The sequence below is a fragment of the Salmo salar genome, chromosome 04 (genome assembly GCF_965601325.2).
Source record: "Salmo salar chromosome 04, fSalSal1, whole genome shotgun sequence".
In the NCBI taxonomy this organism is placed as follows: domain Eukaryota; kingdom Metazoa; phylum Chordata; class Actinopteri; order Salmoniformes; family Salmonidae; genus Salmo; species Salmo salar.
Window position 1 is genome coordinate 48,863,787 of NC_138294.1, and position 17,991 is coordinate 48,881,777.

The window sequence follows — 17,991 nt, forward strand, 5'->3', positions numbered from 1 at the left end:
TGGGAACTCTCTAGTATACTACCACTGCACCATCGAGAGCGTCCTGACCGGTTGCATCACGGCCTGGTACGGGAATTGGTCTATCCACGACCGCAAGGCCCTCCAGCGGGTGGTGAACATGGCCCGGTACATCACTGGGACCGTGCTCCTACCCATCCTGGACATCTACTCAAAACAGTGCCCAACGAAGGCACGCAGCATCATCAAGGACCCCACACACCCCAGCCACGAGCTGTTCTCTCCCTTATCGTCGGGCAGATGGTATAGGAGCATGAGGTCTGCTACCAACAGGCACAGAGACGGTCTCTATCTACAAGCCATCAGACTGTTTAACGCTTGAACTGGACTAACCACCTGCTCTGAATTTCCACACATTAGCACACGTGCACTCACTCAGACACAGACACAAACACACACGCCCATATACACTGAACAAAATTGTAAATGCAACATGTAAAGTGTTGGTCCCATGTTTCATGAGCTGAAATTAATTATCCCCAACATGTTCCATACTCACAAAAGCTTATTTCTTTCAAATATTGTGCACACATTTTTTTCATCCCTGTTAGTGAGAATTTCTCATACGCTTAGATAATCCATCCACCTGACAGGAGTGGCATATCAAGAAGCTGATTAAACAGCATGATCATTACACAGGTGCACCTTGTGCTGGGGACAATAAAAGGCCACTCTCAAATGTGCAGTTTTGTCACACAATACAATGCCACAGATGTCTCAAGTTTGAGGGAGTGTGCAGTTGCCATGCTGACTGCAGGAATGTCCACCAGAGCTGTTGCCACATAATTTAATGTTCATTTCTCTACCATAAGCCGCCTCCAACGTCATTTTAGAGAATTTGGCGTTACGTCCAACCGGTCTCACAACAGCAGACCACGTGTAACCACGCCAACCCAGGGCCTCCACATCCGGTTTCTTCACCTGTGGGACCGTCTGAGACCAGCCACCCAGACAGCTGATGAAATTGTGGGTTTGCACAACGGAAGAATTTCTGCACAAACTGTCAGAAACCGTCTCAGGGAAGCTCATCTGTGTGCTCATTGTCCTCACCAGGGTCTTGACCTGACTGCAATGTGCCCGATACAATTGAAACCGGGATTCATCCATGAAGAGCGCTCTTCATCTAAGGTGAGCATTTGCCCACAGAAGTCGGTTCCGACGTTGAACTGTAGTCAGGTCAAGACTCTGGCGAGGACGACGAGCATGCAGATGAGCTTCTGGATAAAATACAAAAACATAGTTGCAAAGACAAATTACTACAAAACTTAAATCCAGGACCTAAAGAAGAAAAACGCTACGGAATGATGGGACCATTAACAAAGGACTGGAGACTAAAGAAAACATCAGGAGGGAGAATACAGGTGGAGGGAATTGAAGACAACAATGTGGCTGATGTTTTTAATGTATTTTTTGATGAAGCATGGACAAGCACCACGCCTCTTGCCATCTTCCCCCCTGCTCGTGCCTACAAGGCAGGTTGAGCTGTGCAGCATTGGCCAGATAAAGCAAGCTCTGACCAGACTCAGCCCACATAAAGCGTGTGGGCCTGATGGCATTCCAGCCTGGCTACTAAAAGAGCAGAAGATCTAGCCCCTGTCATCACACACATAGTCAACACCTACTGGCAGGGGACTGTTCCTGCTGCCTGGAAGATTGCCAATGTGTGTCCCATACCTAAAGTGTCAAACCCACGTACAACGAATGACTGGAGGCCCATCTCTCTAACGTCATGCCTTGGAAAAATCCAGGAGAACTTCTTCAACAAAAACCTCATGCCAACAGTTTTATCTGAGTGAACAAATCAGTATGCCTACCTCCCAAAGTCTAGCCCTACTACCGCCCTTGTGAAAGCCACACACGCCTTGCTGACAGCTACAGACTCCAAAAAACCAACAATGGTGAGGGTGTTACTTGCTGATATGTCCAAAGCCTTTGCTTGAGTAGATCACACAAAGCTCCTGCAACATCTGTCTGACATTGAGCTGTGTCCAAGGTTACTAGCCTGACTCCACAGCTACACCACCGGAAGAAGGCAGAGGGTGATGACAAATGGCACTTTTAGCCCTTGGTCAGAGGTTACCTCTGGTGTGCTACAAGGGAGCGTGGTCTCATCATTTCTGTTTCTCCTTCACATGTCCACCCGAAAAGTTGTCTTCAGTGACGCTCTGGAAACTGGGTATGCAGACGATGTTGGGCTGTCCTGAGCCATACCATTAACCAGCATCAAAGAGGACATTTATATGGGCTTGGAGGCAAATCTGTTGGAAGAGTGGGCCACATCCAACAACATGCTCCTTAATGGGAAAAAGTATGTGGAAATTCGGATATGTTTTCCGAGAGCCCATCCACAACCTGCACCACTAATCCTAGGAGGACAGGAAGTACCAGTGGTAACAACAACTAAGTATCTTGGTTTTCATCTAGACTCTAACCTTAGTGGTGAAACACATGTGGAGCAGTCAGTGAGGAAGGCCTCAAAACGCCCGCACGTTTTGACTGTTCTTGCCAGAAATGGCCTACCCACTGAAGATCTGGTCACAGTCAATACTACACTGGTCAGGCCTTGTCTGGAATATGGTGGAGTTCTGTTAGTTGGATGCAGTAAAAAGCAGCAGGCCCAACTAGACAGGGTGCAGAGGAGGGCCTTGAGGATCATCTCCAGAGGTGGAGTAGTCCAACCACAGCTCCCCTCACTGCAGAAGGACATGCACACTCTTGACCATCCACTGAATGACCTGCTCCCTCCAAAAAGAGGTAACTGCACCACCAGGCTCCTGAGAAATAGCTACGAACTGTCCTGTATAACGCCCGTACGAACCGCCTGCAAAACCCCACTCTACCCTCTGCTATCAGACTGTATAATAACTCTAGCTCTTCAATGGTTCTCCCAAAACGTATATATTTTTAAATCACATTTTGATATTAACATTTCTTTCCATCATGAACAATGTCCTGTAATGTTTACAATTGTTCAATATTCTATTTATGTCACATATTATGTTATGTATTTTAAATTAGTGTTTTGCAACTATTAGTAATGTAAATTCTGCATTTCTTCAGTTTCATCTGTGAGCAAGAATAAATAAACTCAAACTCATATTGGAGAAGGGTTAAATTAGCATTATTGTTAGACTTTTGTTGCATTTAGGGGAGCTAACATCTCATTCAGGGGAGCTGAGCCCCTCCTGGCTCCCCCGTAATTCGTATCTTGGGTAGCTCGAGCCTTTAGCCCAGTGCAGGTATTGCCTGTAATCCATGGTTTTTAGTTTAGATACGTTCTTATAGTCACTGTGGGGACGACATCTTCTATTCACTTATTGATGAAGGTCGTGACTATTGTGGTAAACTCCTCAATGCTAATCGGATGAATCCCGGAACATATCCCAGTCTGTACTAGCAAAACACACAGTTCGTTGAGTGCAAGAGTGGTGTTGGTTTGGAGCGGGATGTAGACAGCTGTGATAATTACGGATGAGAACTCTCTTGGTAGATAAAAGGGTCTGCAGCTTACCATGAGATGTTCTATATCTGGTGAACAAAAGCTTGACATTTCCTTCATACTTGAAGTAGCACACCAGTTGTTATTTATGGTAAAGCATACTCTACCTCCTTTCGACTTCTCCGAAGCCGCTGTACGATCCTGCTGCTGCATGGAGAATCCACTGAGTACTACGTGCATAGCGTCATCATCCAGCCACGTTTCAGTAAGACATATAATATTGCAGCTTTTCAAGTCTCTCTGATAGGAGATTCTCAAACAAAGCTCCACCATCTTCTTGAGTGACTGGACATTTGCCAATAGAACGGAGGGGAGCACCGTTTGATTTTCTCTTCGCCTCAATTTCACCAGGACTCCACCTCGTCTCCCGCGTCTATTGCTGCGGCATTTTAGTCGCCGTGTCGACACAATCACCCCTGGGACCAAACAAGGGACGGAGAGTCACTTTCACAAGTGGCCTGTTATGCTCACAGACAGGAGTCTCCCACTTTCATTCCCCTCAGGGTGAAAGGTCAAAAGTTATATTACATTTTTTATTTTGGACAGAGAAGACACACGGAATAATCCCAAACGGTTTGATGTTACAGTTGGGGCATACCGATCCTTCTAGGTGTGTCAAGAGACAAAGTGACTTTGTCACTGCAAAGGGGTTGATCGGAGTGAATTCAATAATCTGTTGGCCAAAGATCTTAAACCATTGACTAAATTGGTAAATTCATTGTTGCCTTTCTGTAATATATTTGACAACAAATAAAATATGTATATTTATTAACGGTGTGGATGGTCAAAAACAACATGTTTCCGGTGTATTTAAGTGGGCAATTCTCAACACTACCTCCAAAGCAAAAATGTTTAGTCAATATTTTTCCTCTGAGATGAAGATTGGTGTAGTTGTCATTAAAAGCTGCATTTGATACCAGATTATCTTAAAAAGGCAGACATATTTCACTTGGATTTCAGTTTGAGTTAAAGATTATTTTGAGATAACATGAGGTAATCTCTCCTAGCTCAGTTCCCCACATAACCCCATTGAGATTGAGGAGTTACTGTAGGTGCCCTCAGCCCCCATTGAGACTGGTGGAGTTACTGTAGCTGCCCTCAGCCCCCATTGAGACTGGTGGAGTTATTGTAGCTGCCCTCAGCCCCCATTGAGACTGGTGGAGTTACTGTAGCTGCCCTCAGCCCCCATTGAGATTGAGGAGTTACTGTAGCTGCCCTCAGCCCCCATTGAGACTGGGTGGAGTTACTGTAGCTGCCCTCAGCCCCCATTGAGACTGGTGGAGTTACTGTAGCTGCCCTCAGCCCCCATTGAGACTGGGTGGAGTTACTGTAGCTGCCCTCAGCCCCCATTGAGACTGTGTGGAGTTACTGTAGCTGCCCTCAGCCCCCATTGAGACTGGGTGGAGTTACTGTAGCATTTGTGTCTGATCTTATTTCTAGTTCTGTTGTCATTGGAGTAAGTCCTAGCCTACCGGTGAAGGGGATCTCATTCATTATGGGAAACGATTTGGCTGGAGGGAAGGTCGTGCCAAATCCTGTCGTTTGTAAGAAACCTGATGTGTTATCAGAAAAGTACCCTAGAGTGTTCCCAGCATGCCGTTACACGTGCTATGTCTAAGAAAGATGCTGGGAGCAAGTCAGAGTTGAGAATGTCAGCGATCCCACATTGGTCGATATGTCTGGGACGTTTATGGGTAATCCTGATTTCACTAAACCTCCTGAGTTGACCTCTACTTTGGAAACCCAAAGGAGAGTGTGTTTGTAGGACCGCTGAAGGAATAGAGGGTCCTTACAAATTAAGTCAAATCAAAATCAAAAGCCCCTAACCAACAATGCAATTAAAAAATATGAATGAGAATAAGAAATAAAAGTAATAAGTAGTTAAAGAGCAGCAGTAAAATCACAATAGCCAGACTATATACAGAGGGTAGCGGTACAGAGTCAATGTGCGGGGGCACCGATTAGTCGTGGTAATTGAGGTAATATGTACATGTAGGTAGAGCTATTAAAGTGACTATGCATAGATGGGGGGCAATGCAAATAGTTTGGGTAGCCATTTGATTAGATGTTCAGGAGTCTAATGGTTTGGTGTAGAAGCTTCTTGGACCTAGACTTGGCTATCCGGTACCGCTTGCCGTGCGGTAGCAGAGGGAACAGTCTATGACTAGGGTGGCTGGAGTCTTTGACAATTTTTAGGGCCTTCCTCTGACACCGCCTGGTATAGAGGTCCTGGATGGCAGGAAGCTTGGCCCCAGTGATGTACTGGGCCATATGCACTACCCTCTGTAGTGCCTTGCGGTCGGAGGCCGAGCAGTTGCCATACCAGGCAGTGATGCAACCAGTCAGGATGCTCTCGATGGTGCAGCGGTAGAACCTTTTGAGGATCTGGCGACCCATGCCAAATCTTTTCAGTCTCCAGTTGACACTTCAATGTCTAGGAAGCAGCTGATTGCGGAACAAAGTAAAGATGTTTCCCTCTCCCTTATTTTTGCTGAGATACATCCAGAGGAGGATTTTGATTAAGTTATTGTGGGTGACTTTGACAGAGATGGTGTTCTAATAAGAAAATGCCGTTCTCGCGCCACTTCTGGGCAAGACGATTGGACCAGGGTATCTGAAATTGTTGTTCCAGTTACACTTCGACAATAAATACTGAGGTTGGCTCATGATGGTAGTTTGGCAGGTCATCTTGGGGCCAACAAAACTTTTGACCGTATTTTGCGTAACTTTTTCTGGCCTGGTCTGAAACAGTATGTTGTGGCTTACTGTAAATCCTGTTGCGTTTGCTAGAGGATGGGTAAACCGAACCAAGCTGTACTGGTTGCACCTTTGCAGCCTATTCCTGCTTTTGACTAACCTTTCAGCAGTGTTCTGGTGGACTGTGTTGGTCCTTTGCCCAAAGCCAAGAGTGGTAACCATTTTCTCTTAACCATAATGTGTCCTGCAATTCGTTTCCCTGCCATTCCACCGAGTAAAATCATGGCTCCCGGTATTGTTAAGGCCCTGGCGAAATTATTTATAATGTTTGGACTTCTGCAGGTAGTGCAGTTGGACCAAGTTTCGAAGGTCTTCCAGTAAATGCTACAACAGTTGGGTGTAACCCATTGCCCCTCTAGTGCCTATCACCCAGAGTCTCAAGGTGCTCTTGGGAGATTTCATCAGACTTTGAAGTCTATGTTGAGAGCTTACTTCTTTGAGTTTGAGAAAGACTGGTATGAAGGGGTCCCTCTTGTGTTGTTTGCAGTGTGGGAGGTTGTGCAGGAATCTCTCGGTTTTAGTCCAAAATAATATGTGTTTGGACATCATGTCAGAGGTCCTTTGATTTTGCTGAGAGAGAGGTTGTTGCAGGGCGACACCTTAAAAACAAAAAAAATCTGTTGGAGCACATTAGCGCTTTTTGATACAGATTGCACCGCACCTGTTAGTGTGCCGGTGAGAATCTGGAGAGGGCACATCCAAAAATGAAAGTTTGGTTAGATCAGAAGGCTCGAAACCGCATTTTTGATGTGGGTGACCAAGTCCTGGTTTTGGGGTCACTGTTGCAGGCTCGCTTTTCAAGCCCTTACCCCATAGTGGGAAAAAAATGCATAATCTGGATTACATCATCATCACACCGGAGTGCAAGAGGAAAACCCGGCTGTGTCATGTCAACATGTTGAAACCATACTTTACCCGCTACGATCTGGTGGTGAAGTCGGTGGAAACCGGTAGTGATGTTCTGCCTGTGGCCACTGCTGCCATCGTTGACTATAGTCTTCCTCAAGAGTACGAGGAAAGCCCAATACACCCTGTGACAGTTGAGTAACTCAGAGATTCTTGAAAACCTTCATGTCTTTTTGACACACTTGTCTCCAGAGGAACAAGGCGACATTGTTGCCCTGTTTTTGAATATCAGGGTTTATTCTCAATGTGCCAACCCAGACAAATGTACCAGAGCATGACATTGACGTTGGGGACTTGACCCGATCCAACAACATGCCTATTGAGTGAACCTTGAAAAGAGAGAGAAGCTCCGCAGTGAGGTGGTAACTTTCCTCACGAGAGGAATGTTATTACAGATATTGCAGGAGTTTCCCCTTGAAATCATACATGTCCGTGGTAAGGACAACTTGGTTGCTGATTGTCTTTCAAGGGTGGGCAGTCAATAAGTTTTGTGTTTTGTGTTTAGCCAGTGTGTAGCCCTAACTCACAATCAGAGGTGGAAAAAGTACTCAATTGTCATACTTGAGTAAAAGTAAAGATACGTTAATATAAAACGACTCAAGTAAAAGTGAAAGTAACCCAGTAAAATACTACTTGAGTAAAATATTTTAAATGTACTTAAGTACAGTGGTGGAGAAAGTACTCAATTTTCAGACTTGAGTAAAAGTACAAAGTAAAAGCAAATGCTATACATCAAATTCCTTATATTTAGCAAACCAGACAGCACAATTTACTTTTTTATAACTTTTTTTGACAGCCAGGACCACCCTCCAACATTCAGACATAATTTACAAAGGAAGCATTTATGTTTAGTGAGTCCACCAGATGTGAGGCAGTAGCGATGACCAGGGATGTTCTCTTGATAACTGTGTGAATTGGACTGTTTTCCTGTCCTGCTAAGCATTCAAATTTTAACTAGTACTTTTGGGTGTCAGGTAAAATGTATGGAGTAAGAAGTACATAATAATCTTTAGGAATTTAGTGAAGTAAAAGCTGTCAAAAAATATAAATAGTAAAAGTAAAGTACAGATACTGCAAAAAACGACTTAAGTAGTACTTTAAAGTATTTTTACTTAAGTACTTTACACCACTGCTCACAATTTATTTTGACTGCACGTTTGTCAGTATTGGAGTTTTGTTTTGTTTGGGCTTGTTCCAAGTGGACGAAAGTTATAGAAGCGTATGTGATTTTTTTTTTTACTTGTGAGATTTAGGCAACTATGTCCAAAAATTATTTTAGTATAATAAACAGAAAGAATTACAAGATTGTTAAATATATGTGTGTGTGTGTGTATATATATATATATATATATATATATATATAATATTTACAACAACAAAAAATGTGTTGTCTTATATTTAATTGTTGACAGCCAGTAGATGCCATGTTTATTTTGGAGAACACAATGCATTTAAGTTGGTTATGTTGTGCAATGGAAGTTGTTTTCTGTTGGTGGTGAGCAAATTTGTCCAACAAAAATATAGGATATATTTGTTGTCTTAAGGGGGAAGGTGTTACAGGTTTAGTTTTTTTCCATTTGTTTTGAGGTTGGACTTTAGCATGTATAGCTCGTTAGCGCATAGGGCGCACCAATTGGTCACCTCATCAGTCAGTATGTGTAACATCTGTCCTGGTTGCCGTCTCGTTAGTGGGAAGGTGTTTCACCTGTGCTGGCCCAGATGCTATTTAGGAGTGGCTGGCCCTGTCGTCCAGGTTTTCTTGACAGATGTGGAGGGTTAACAGCTTTAGTTGGCTCTCCCCGATTTGATTTCTAGACAAACAATCATTTGTTTGATTTTGTTTTGCTCCACCTGTTTGGTTTGCTTCCTGTCTAAGTTTGGTGTGGGTTTTTATTTTGTTTGCCTCTTGGTTAATTTAGTAGGTGCTCATGGTGGGTGTCTTTTAGGTTCCAATTGTTGCTAGTCAAACTTTCAAAACCCCACCTGTTTTGATTGTTGGTCAGTGACTTTTTGTTAGTTCCCCTTTCTGTTCGAGCGACGTTCTTGCTGGGTAACGTAACAGACGTGGTTGTTTATAATCTATCCAAGTAGGGGTAATAGAAAAAAAACTAACAAGCTGTACAGATCAGTCATGTTTTAATCAAAACAGGATTAAACATGAGGGTTTTCACAATTAGGTCTATACAGTTTGACAGCTGTTGCTGCACATTTTTTCGTTTACTGTATAGGCGAGTGCGGCTCAATGATTATGTATGAAGAATATGCCAGTTATCCAAAGAATAAACATTCATGTCACGCATACAATATGATTTAAAATGTTTGTCCCCGACACCCTGATCCCAATCCTCAACGCTACGGAGAATTTATTGCAAAACAAGCCTTTCCCACAATGCCTCTGTCGTTATTTTCACGACAAGAAGTGAAACGAGCGTTTTATGACGGCCTTGCCGAGAATAAGAGATTTGTACCGATGCGTCTTATAAAGCGCGAAAAAGCAAGTAAAAACATTGACGGTTAAGAAGAACATAGTCACCACTAATGTTGATGTAAAAAATACTGTATTCTCACTTTCGCCAGGGTGGCGCTCAAGTCTACAAAAAATGTGCATACAGATTTGTGGAACGCAAAAGTCACCTAAGAAATATATCCGTACTCAGTGTTTTAGATTAGGCAAATATAATGGCAAACTATAGACTACATAGGCCTATTGGTCTAGGCTATCTTATATCTCCCATGCAGCAAACATACAAATGTTGCTGATTTCAGCACCGTGGTTAGCTCCAGAATTTTGCTAATTTCAGGACCACGGACGTTCCAGAATTGTGTTCATTATAGTACCAGGGACAGTGTCCTGCGTGCCCTTGCGCGCTTAAAAAAAACCTCGTCCAGTGATACAATATTTTGCTAGAAAACTGTAGAAATATTGTAACGTTTTTTTTCGTCGTACAAATTAAAAATATGCGGTTTTCTTGTAATGAAATGCTATTGAGGTACCGGTCATCTCATGGCTTGACCTGCTGACAACAAAAATCGGAAAACCGCATTTCACCACTGCAGTAGAGGGCAGTAAGTGCCTAGTATGAAATGTGCTATTCTCTAGAGATATCCATCGAAGGGAAACAAAGTTGCCCTTTCTGTTGATTTTGACGTGACACAATTGACTTATCAGCGACACCTTTAGACATCTGTCAATGTAATTTAATTTTTTATTTTACAATAAGAATAGTGTTTCTCTACTTTTTTTGTATAAGGTTATTGCAAATTTGATCATTTGTTTTCCCTAATTCTGTGCAGAACCTGACGTTTTCAACTTCACATATGTTGTTTACCCTAACTTACTGTGCCTGCTGCAATATTTTTGCTGGCTACGGTTTCCCCTCGACTTCAAAGATGCGTAACTAATTAAAGGTTACGTGTCATTATTGTTAATTCCTTATATGGCTATGCTACTAAATAATCGTTGTGGCGTGAATACCCTTTTAAATGCGTCATCAATCACCGACTGTTAATGCCAGCTTCACCAAGAAACATGACTCTCAGTGGATCTTTGCAGTCTATCAATAGTGAATGCCTCTGTAAGGCCTCGTGTAAATATGATATCATTTTGATTGTGTATACACTCTTAGGAAAAAAAGGTTCTGAATATAACCAGAAAGGGTTATATTGCTTGCTTCATATATGGCACCCCCAAAGGTTCTATATAGAACCCTTTTGTAGGGTTCTTTGATAAGAATGCCAGGGATTCTTCTCTGAACCAAAATTGGTTCCATATAAGGTTATATTTGGAACAAATTTCGGTTCTATATAGAACCTTAAGGAGTGCCATATATGAAGCAAGCACAGAACCCTTTTTGGTTCCATCCAGAACCTTTTTTTCTAAACTCTGCTGTCTTTTTTGTTCCTCATTAGCTTACAAGATGTGTACGTGGGAAACCAACTATTATGGATATGGATGTCTAGCAGCTTTGGTTGGACCGTCAAATTATTTAGGTTACATCCTATTGTCTCTCTCCCATCTCTGCCTTGCTTACCCTCACAGTGATTGATGCAGTTAAGGTGCAGATGGATGAGGGCCATCTCTGCCTTGCTTACCCTCACAGTGCGTGATGCAGTTAAGGTGCAGATGGATGAGGGCCATCTCTGCCTTGCTTACCCTCACAGTGCGTGATGCAGTTAAGGTGCAGATGGATGAGGGCCATCTCTGCCTTGCTTACCCTCACAGTGAGTGATGCAGTTAAGGTGCGGATGGATGAGGGCCATCTCTGCCTTGCTTACCCTCACAGTGAGTGATGCAGTTAAGGTGCGGATGGATGAGGGGGCATTACTGGAGTGTGAAGTGAATGCTGAAGTTCTGACCAGTTCAGAACCTTCCAGATGTGTGAAAGTCTCTTACATTTCCACACCAAACTGGGCTACTCTTCCAGATCCCTGCCCAGCACCAGAGAATACTAATTGAAAGGTGTATGTTCAATTCCATAAATCTTTATTGTTCCCAAAGCCAAGAACAATGTGGGTGCAAACATAGAAATAGACAAAGGAACAAATACTGTGTGTGTTTGTGATGGAGGAGAGTTAAGCAGTGTGTTTTCTGCAGGCACCATGAGTTTGACAGTGTGTTTACCAGAGAGGTGCTGGGGAAGAATTTCTCTAAAAGTACCTGGACGACATCAGCTGTAAAACAGGGATCACACTGAAGAGCTGCAGGAGACCGGTGAGACTAACACAAACATCACCCTGAGAAGGGGCTGCATTAATATAGTGTGACTCCTGACTGTATTATTAACACACAACTCCCAGCTTGAGAAGAACCTGTCATTGAAGAGCAGCTTAAATGCGGAAGAACAGGCCAGGACATCAGCTGGACAGCACTGCTCTGTCATTGAATTATCTGTCCAGTTTAAGCACTGTCATGGAGAGCGATTTGCCTGCCAGCCATGGGGCTTTTAGAGTGACGTCATGATTAGAAATGCAAAAGTCATTGGATATGGAGCATACCAACACGAAGCACATCTGTCTCTCTTTCTCTCCAGTTTGACAATTTCAACCGGGTGTTCAAAGTGGTGGAGGAGCTCAAGGGCACCCTAGTGGAGAACATACAGCATCACTTCTTGCTATCCAACACTGGCAAGGTGGATACAAGAATAGAGGGAGGAATAATGAAGGACAAACAGGAGGAGTGTAGTGAAAGAGCTCTGTCAACCATAAGTCTAGTGTATATATACTGCTCAAAAAAATAAAGGGAACACTTAAACAACACAATGTAACTCCAAGTCAATCACACTTCTGTGAAATCAAACTGTCCACTTAGGAAGCAACACTGATTGACAATAAATTTCACATGCTGTTGTGCAAATGGAATAGACAACAGGTGGAAATTATAGGCAATTAGCAAGACACCCCCAATAAAGGAGTGGTTCTGCAGGTGGTGACCACAGACCACTTCTCAGTTCCTATGCTTCCTGGCTGATGTTTTGGTCACTTTTGAATGCTGACGGTGCTTTCACTCTAGTGGTAGCATGAGACGGAGTCTACAACCCACACAAGTGGCTCAGGTAGTGCAGCTCATCCAGGATGGCACGTCAATGCGAGCTGTGGCAAGAAGGTTTGCTGTGTCTGTCAGCGTAGTGTCCAGAGCATGGAGGCGCTACCAGGAGACAGGCCAGTACATCAGGAGACGTGGAGGAGGCCGTAGGAGGGCAACAACCCAGCAGCAGGACCGCTACCTCCGCCTTTGTGCAAGGAGGAGCAGGAGGAGCACTTCCAGAGCCCTGCAAAATGACATCCAGCAGGCCACAAATGTGCATGTGTCTGCTCAAACGGTCAGAAACAGACTCCATGAGGGTGGTATGAGGGCCCGACATCCACAGGTGGGGGTTGTGCTTACAGCCCAACACCGTACAGGACGTTTGGCATTTGCCAGAGAACACCAAGATTGGCAAATTCGCCACTGGCGCCCTGTGCTCTTCACAGATGAAAGCAGGTTCACACTGAGCACGTGACAGACGTGACAGAGTCTGGAGACGCCGTGGAGAACGTTCTGCTGCCTGCAACATCCTCCAGCATGACCGGTTTGGCGGTGGGTCAGTCATGGTGTGGGGTGGCATTTCTTTGGGGGGCCGCACAGCCCTCCATGTGCTTGCCAGAGGTAGCCTGACTGCCATTAGGTACCGAGATGAGATCCTCAGACCCCTTGTGAGACCATATGCTGGTGCGGTTGGCCCTGGGTTCCTCCTAATGCAAGACAATGCTAGACCTCATGTGGCTGGAGTGTGTCAGCAGTTCCTACAAGAGGAAGGCATTGATGCTATGGACTGGCCCGTCCGGTCCCCAGACCTGAATCCAGTTGAGCACATCTGGGACATCATGTCTCGCTCCATCCACCAACGCCACGTTGCACCACAGACTGTCCAGGAGTTGGCGGATGCTTTAGTCCAGGTCTGGGAGGAGATTCCTCAGGAGACCATCCGTCACCTCATCAGGAGCATGCCCAGGCGTTGTAGGGAGGTCATACAGGCACGTGGAGGCCACACACACTACTGAGCCTCATTTTGACTTGTTTTAAGGACATTACATCAAAGTTGGATCAGCCTGTAGTGTGGTTTTCCATTTTAATTTTGAGTGTGACTCCAAATCCAGACCTCCATGGGTTGATAAATTGGATTTCCATTGATTATTTTTGTGATTTTGTTGTCAGCACATTCAACTATGTAAAGAAAAAATAATTTAATAAGATTATTTCATTCATTCAGATCTAGGATGTGTTATTTTAGTGTTCCCTTTATTTTTTTTGAGCAGTGTATATTTACAGGGAATTGCATACCTATGTATTCCCAGGTAAATGTTATTGTGACTTTGTTTATAGGCTATTTGACTATATGGTTTATAGAATGATGGATGATCAAATGCTAATTGCCTGTGTTAGTTTCCTTAGGTTCAGGCCCTTCGACGTACTGTGCATCCCTCTCACATGTCTCTATATACCTCCAGGGACTATGCTGATATTGTGTTTGCAAACAGCCGTTTTGAGTCAGGAAAGAGGACTCTGCAGTACCTCTCCTTCCTGGACTTTGCCTTCTGTGCAGACCAGCTCATCAGTTACTGGACAATAGGAGCAGTGGGTAAGATGTGTCTCTATTGATGTGACCAGTCATTGATGGCACCAAAGCAGGCACAATGCTGCTCATTTTAGTAGACAATGCAAAGAAGGCAGTCCCATGAAACATTGCTGGTATAGTATAAATCATTATTTGAACCCAAAACTTTTGCTTTCTGGCACCAGGTCCCATTAGTTTCTCTCTCTCTCTCCACAGATAGCTTGATGGAGGATATGGATGTTGACCTAGAGATAGTTTCTGCATGATCTGAAAGATTTAAAGATTTTGGTTAATGACAAAGACATAGACCAACATAAAAGGTAAGATGGGTGAGAACCATGTGTATGAAAGTGCTTGTGGGGGTTTATAGAAATGTTTCCGCCATTGATGTCTTTTTTGGTCCCCCTCTTGACTCTCTTCTCTCTTGTGTCTCTTAGCCTGGTGTGTGATTCTCTGATTGGAAAAAGCTACGTCTACAAGTTGATGGAGGCTAACTTCAAAGTGAGCAACTGATAAGTGCTTCACAGACTAAGATATGTACATATCAGAGTTGGAGTTGTTTTTAACCAGAAGTTAAATACTATATTCAATAGTTAATTAACTCAAAAGTGTCTAAATAATAATAATACATTAATAAGTTAAAGTAAAATATACCAAACCTATATGGAACGACTGTCATATGAATGGAATAGTCTTACATTTCAGACTTTGATTCCTATTCAGATTGCAATGAACATCCCACATCTCTCCCCCCACTGAAACAAAACGGATGGAATTTGAATCTGTTTCAAGTTGTAAGAATTTCTTTGTTGCTCTCTTTTTCTATCTCTGCACAAAGAATCTTTCTAGAGTGCTGATTAACCTTGCATCTGAACTCACACATACCAAAGATGTCAGAGATGTATTCATTGACCTTGTGGAGGTAAACCCCTAATATGAAATTAACTTGTTTTTTGTGATATTTCTCTTTTTAACATGTTTCAAAAACGTGTTGTATTGAGTTCCACTTTTTGGCATTATAGACTGTAGAAACAAATTAGACATGTATGTGAATAAACTGCTTAATCTCTTCTCTATTCCGGCACCAGATGATTTGAGACAGATACCACAAATAAGCAGATCTCTGCAGGCTGGTCTGGACTTCCACCTTATTGATCTTTATTGATCTTACTGTGAATCTGAGTCTTCCCTCACGCATTTACTTAACTACCTCAGCAGTCCACCTCTCCCTGATATTACCTAGTTTTCTCGGTCTCCTTCTGTCTCTTCAGTCCCCCCTGTAAATATACTGAATTATCATTTTCTGATGTGTAAATTGTGACTTAACTCTTTGGGATAGGGGGCAGTATTTTCACGTCCGGATGAAAAGCGTGCCCAAAGTAAACTGCCTGCTACTCAGGCCCAGAAGCTAGAATATGCATATAATTGGTAGATTTGGATAGACAACACTCTAAAGTTTCTAAAACTGTTAATATAATGTCTGTGAGTATAACAGAACTTATTTGGCAGGCGAAACCCCGAGGACAAACCATCCAGGAAAAAAAATTGATGTCAGTGTTTTCTATTGGATTTCTATGGGAAACTAGATTTGAGGCACCTGGTTGCAGTTCCTATGGCTTCCACTAGATGTCAACAGTCTTTAGAAATTGGTTGATGTTTTTCCTTTGAGAAATTAAGAAGTACGGCTGTTCAATGTGAGTATCAAGCCAAGTGGACTCTTTTGTTTCGTGCGCACGACCTGGAGCTCGCTCCACTTTGATTTTATCCACTATTGAACACAGTATATTCCGTCTTAAATTTGATAGATTATTTACGTTTTAGGTTACCTAAAGTTGGATTAGGAAAGTTGTTTGAAATGTTTGGACCAAGTTTACAGGTAACTTATTAGATAATTTGTAGTCATGTTGGGCGAGTTGGAACTGGTGTATTTCTGAATCAAACGCGCCAAATAAATGGACATTTTGGGGATATAAAGAAGGAGTTTATCGAACAAAAGGACCATTTGTGATGTTTCTGGGACATATTGGAGTGCCAACAGAAGAAGATCTTCAAAGGTAAGGCATGAATTATATCGTTATTTCTGACTTTCGTGTCGCACCTGCTTGGTTGAAATATGATTTTCATGTGTTTTGTATGATGGGACGCTGTCCTCAGATAATCGCATGGTTTGCTTTTGCCGTAAAGCCTTTTTTTAAAATCTGACACGGTGGCTGGATTAACAAGAAGTTAAGCTTTATTTTGGTGTATTGCACTTGTGATTTTATGAAAGTTAAATATTTCTAATAATTTAATTTGAATTTCGCACTCTGCAATTTCACCGGATGTTGTCGAAAGGTTCTGCTAGCGGAACCCCTAGCCGTAACAGGTTTTAAGACGGATGTTTCAACTGTTTAGTAAATGTTTGTGAAGGTGTGAGGGTCTGTTTGGTGTGTGTCTTTAAGGGGGTGGTTAGCAGCAGGGAGTTAGTTGGTCAGGGTTGTCTGGGAGTGGGTTTGGGCCTGAACTGAGACTTTACCAGTGTTGGAGAGTAGTGAACTACATGTAGTTCAACTAGTAATTAAACTGAATTTTGCAATAACTTGGTGTTTGTTTAATTAAATTCAAATCTAGGTAGTTTGTTTTTGCCATGTAGTGGTGTAGCTAACTACTGGAACTACACTTTTCTTGCAAAAATAAAATATGGCTGATGTAGGCAAGAATTTGCTTTCTTTTTCAGCTTCAGACCTGCCTAGTTCTCATCTGAAATGTAGTTTTTGTGTTTAATAGATGTTAACATAATGTGTAATTTTAACTGACTACAGTGTGATCTGTTCTTACAATTTGTATTCTATGGCATTTCAGATTTATATGATTATTTTTCATGAACTAGTTTGGACGAACTACTTTTTCAAAGTAACTTTAGTTAACAAAATGATATTTTTCTTAAGGGTAGCTTTAGTGTAGCTTAACTGAAGCGAGGTCATTTAAGGACTGGGTTTGATTGAATCCAGGTATGTCCTTTCCCCGGAGCGCAGTGTTGGTTCTTTATGCTATTGTTGGTTCTTTATGCTATTGTTGGTTCTTTATGCTATTGTTGCTGCCTGGTTGAGTGATGGATGTGGAATTTGGGCTGAAGACCATGAATTTGAATCCCAGATAGAGAGAGGAATAGACAGAGGACATGGCAAAACAAGAGGGTGAAGAATGGTAGGGCTCAGAGCTGGGCAGCAAGCATGTTGTTTAGGGGGTAAGAATGGACTGTCCCTCCCATTTCCTTTCTCTATCCCAGCCCCCTTTTTTCCACAAACACTTTGTTTCATAGATACACTTTCACACTGCTTTTCACACACACTTTTACACTACCACAACCGCTTCTGCTCTTCCCCATTGTGGCTGTAGGACAAGAGACCTAAAGACAGGACTTGTAAATCACTAAGAAAAAAGGCGAGAGGAAGAGAGATGGCCCATAAAGCTGAACTATAGCCCTGCATCTTGAGGAAGATTTTCTGTGAGCATAAACTGTGAAAGGGTGTCAAGGACGTGCAACATTATACAAGTGCACAGAACTGTGGACTAGAGAAAGAATGCTCAGTGAGTGTGAGTTAAAAAAAAAAAAAAATGTATTTGCCTTATGATATTTCTGTCTTATTTCATTTTTAAACTTATGTGTGAATGTAGAATATAAAAACAAATGTGAAATGCATTAAGTAGAACGACGGTACTATAGGTAATAACATA

At 42.7% G+C, this 17,991-nt stretch overlaps 1 pseudogene; it reads left to right on the forward strand.

Annotated features, from left to right (window-relative positions):
* Window positions 1-7,100: 7,100 nt before the first annotated feature.
* LOC145878521 (acidic fibroblast growth factor intracellular-binding protein B-like) lies at window positions 7,101-15,673 on the forward strand (annotated as a pseudogene).
* The last annotated feature ends 2,318 nt before the right edge of the window (window positions 15,674-17,991 follow it).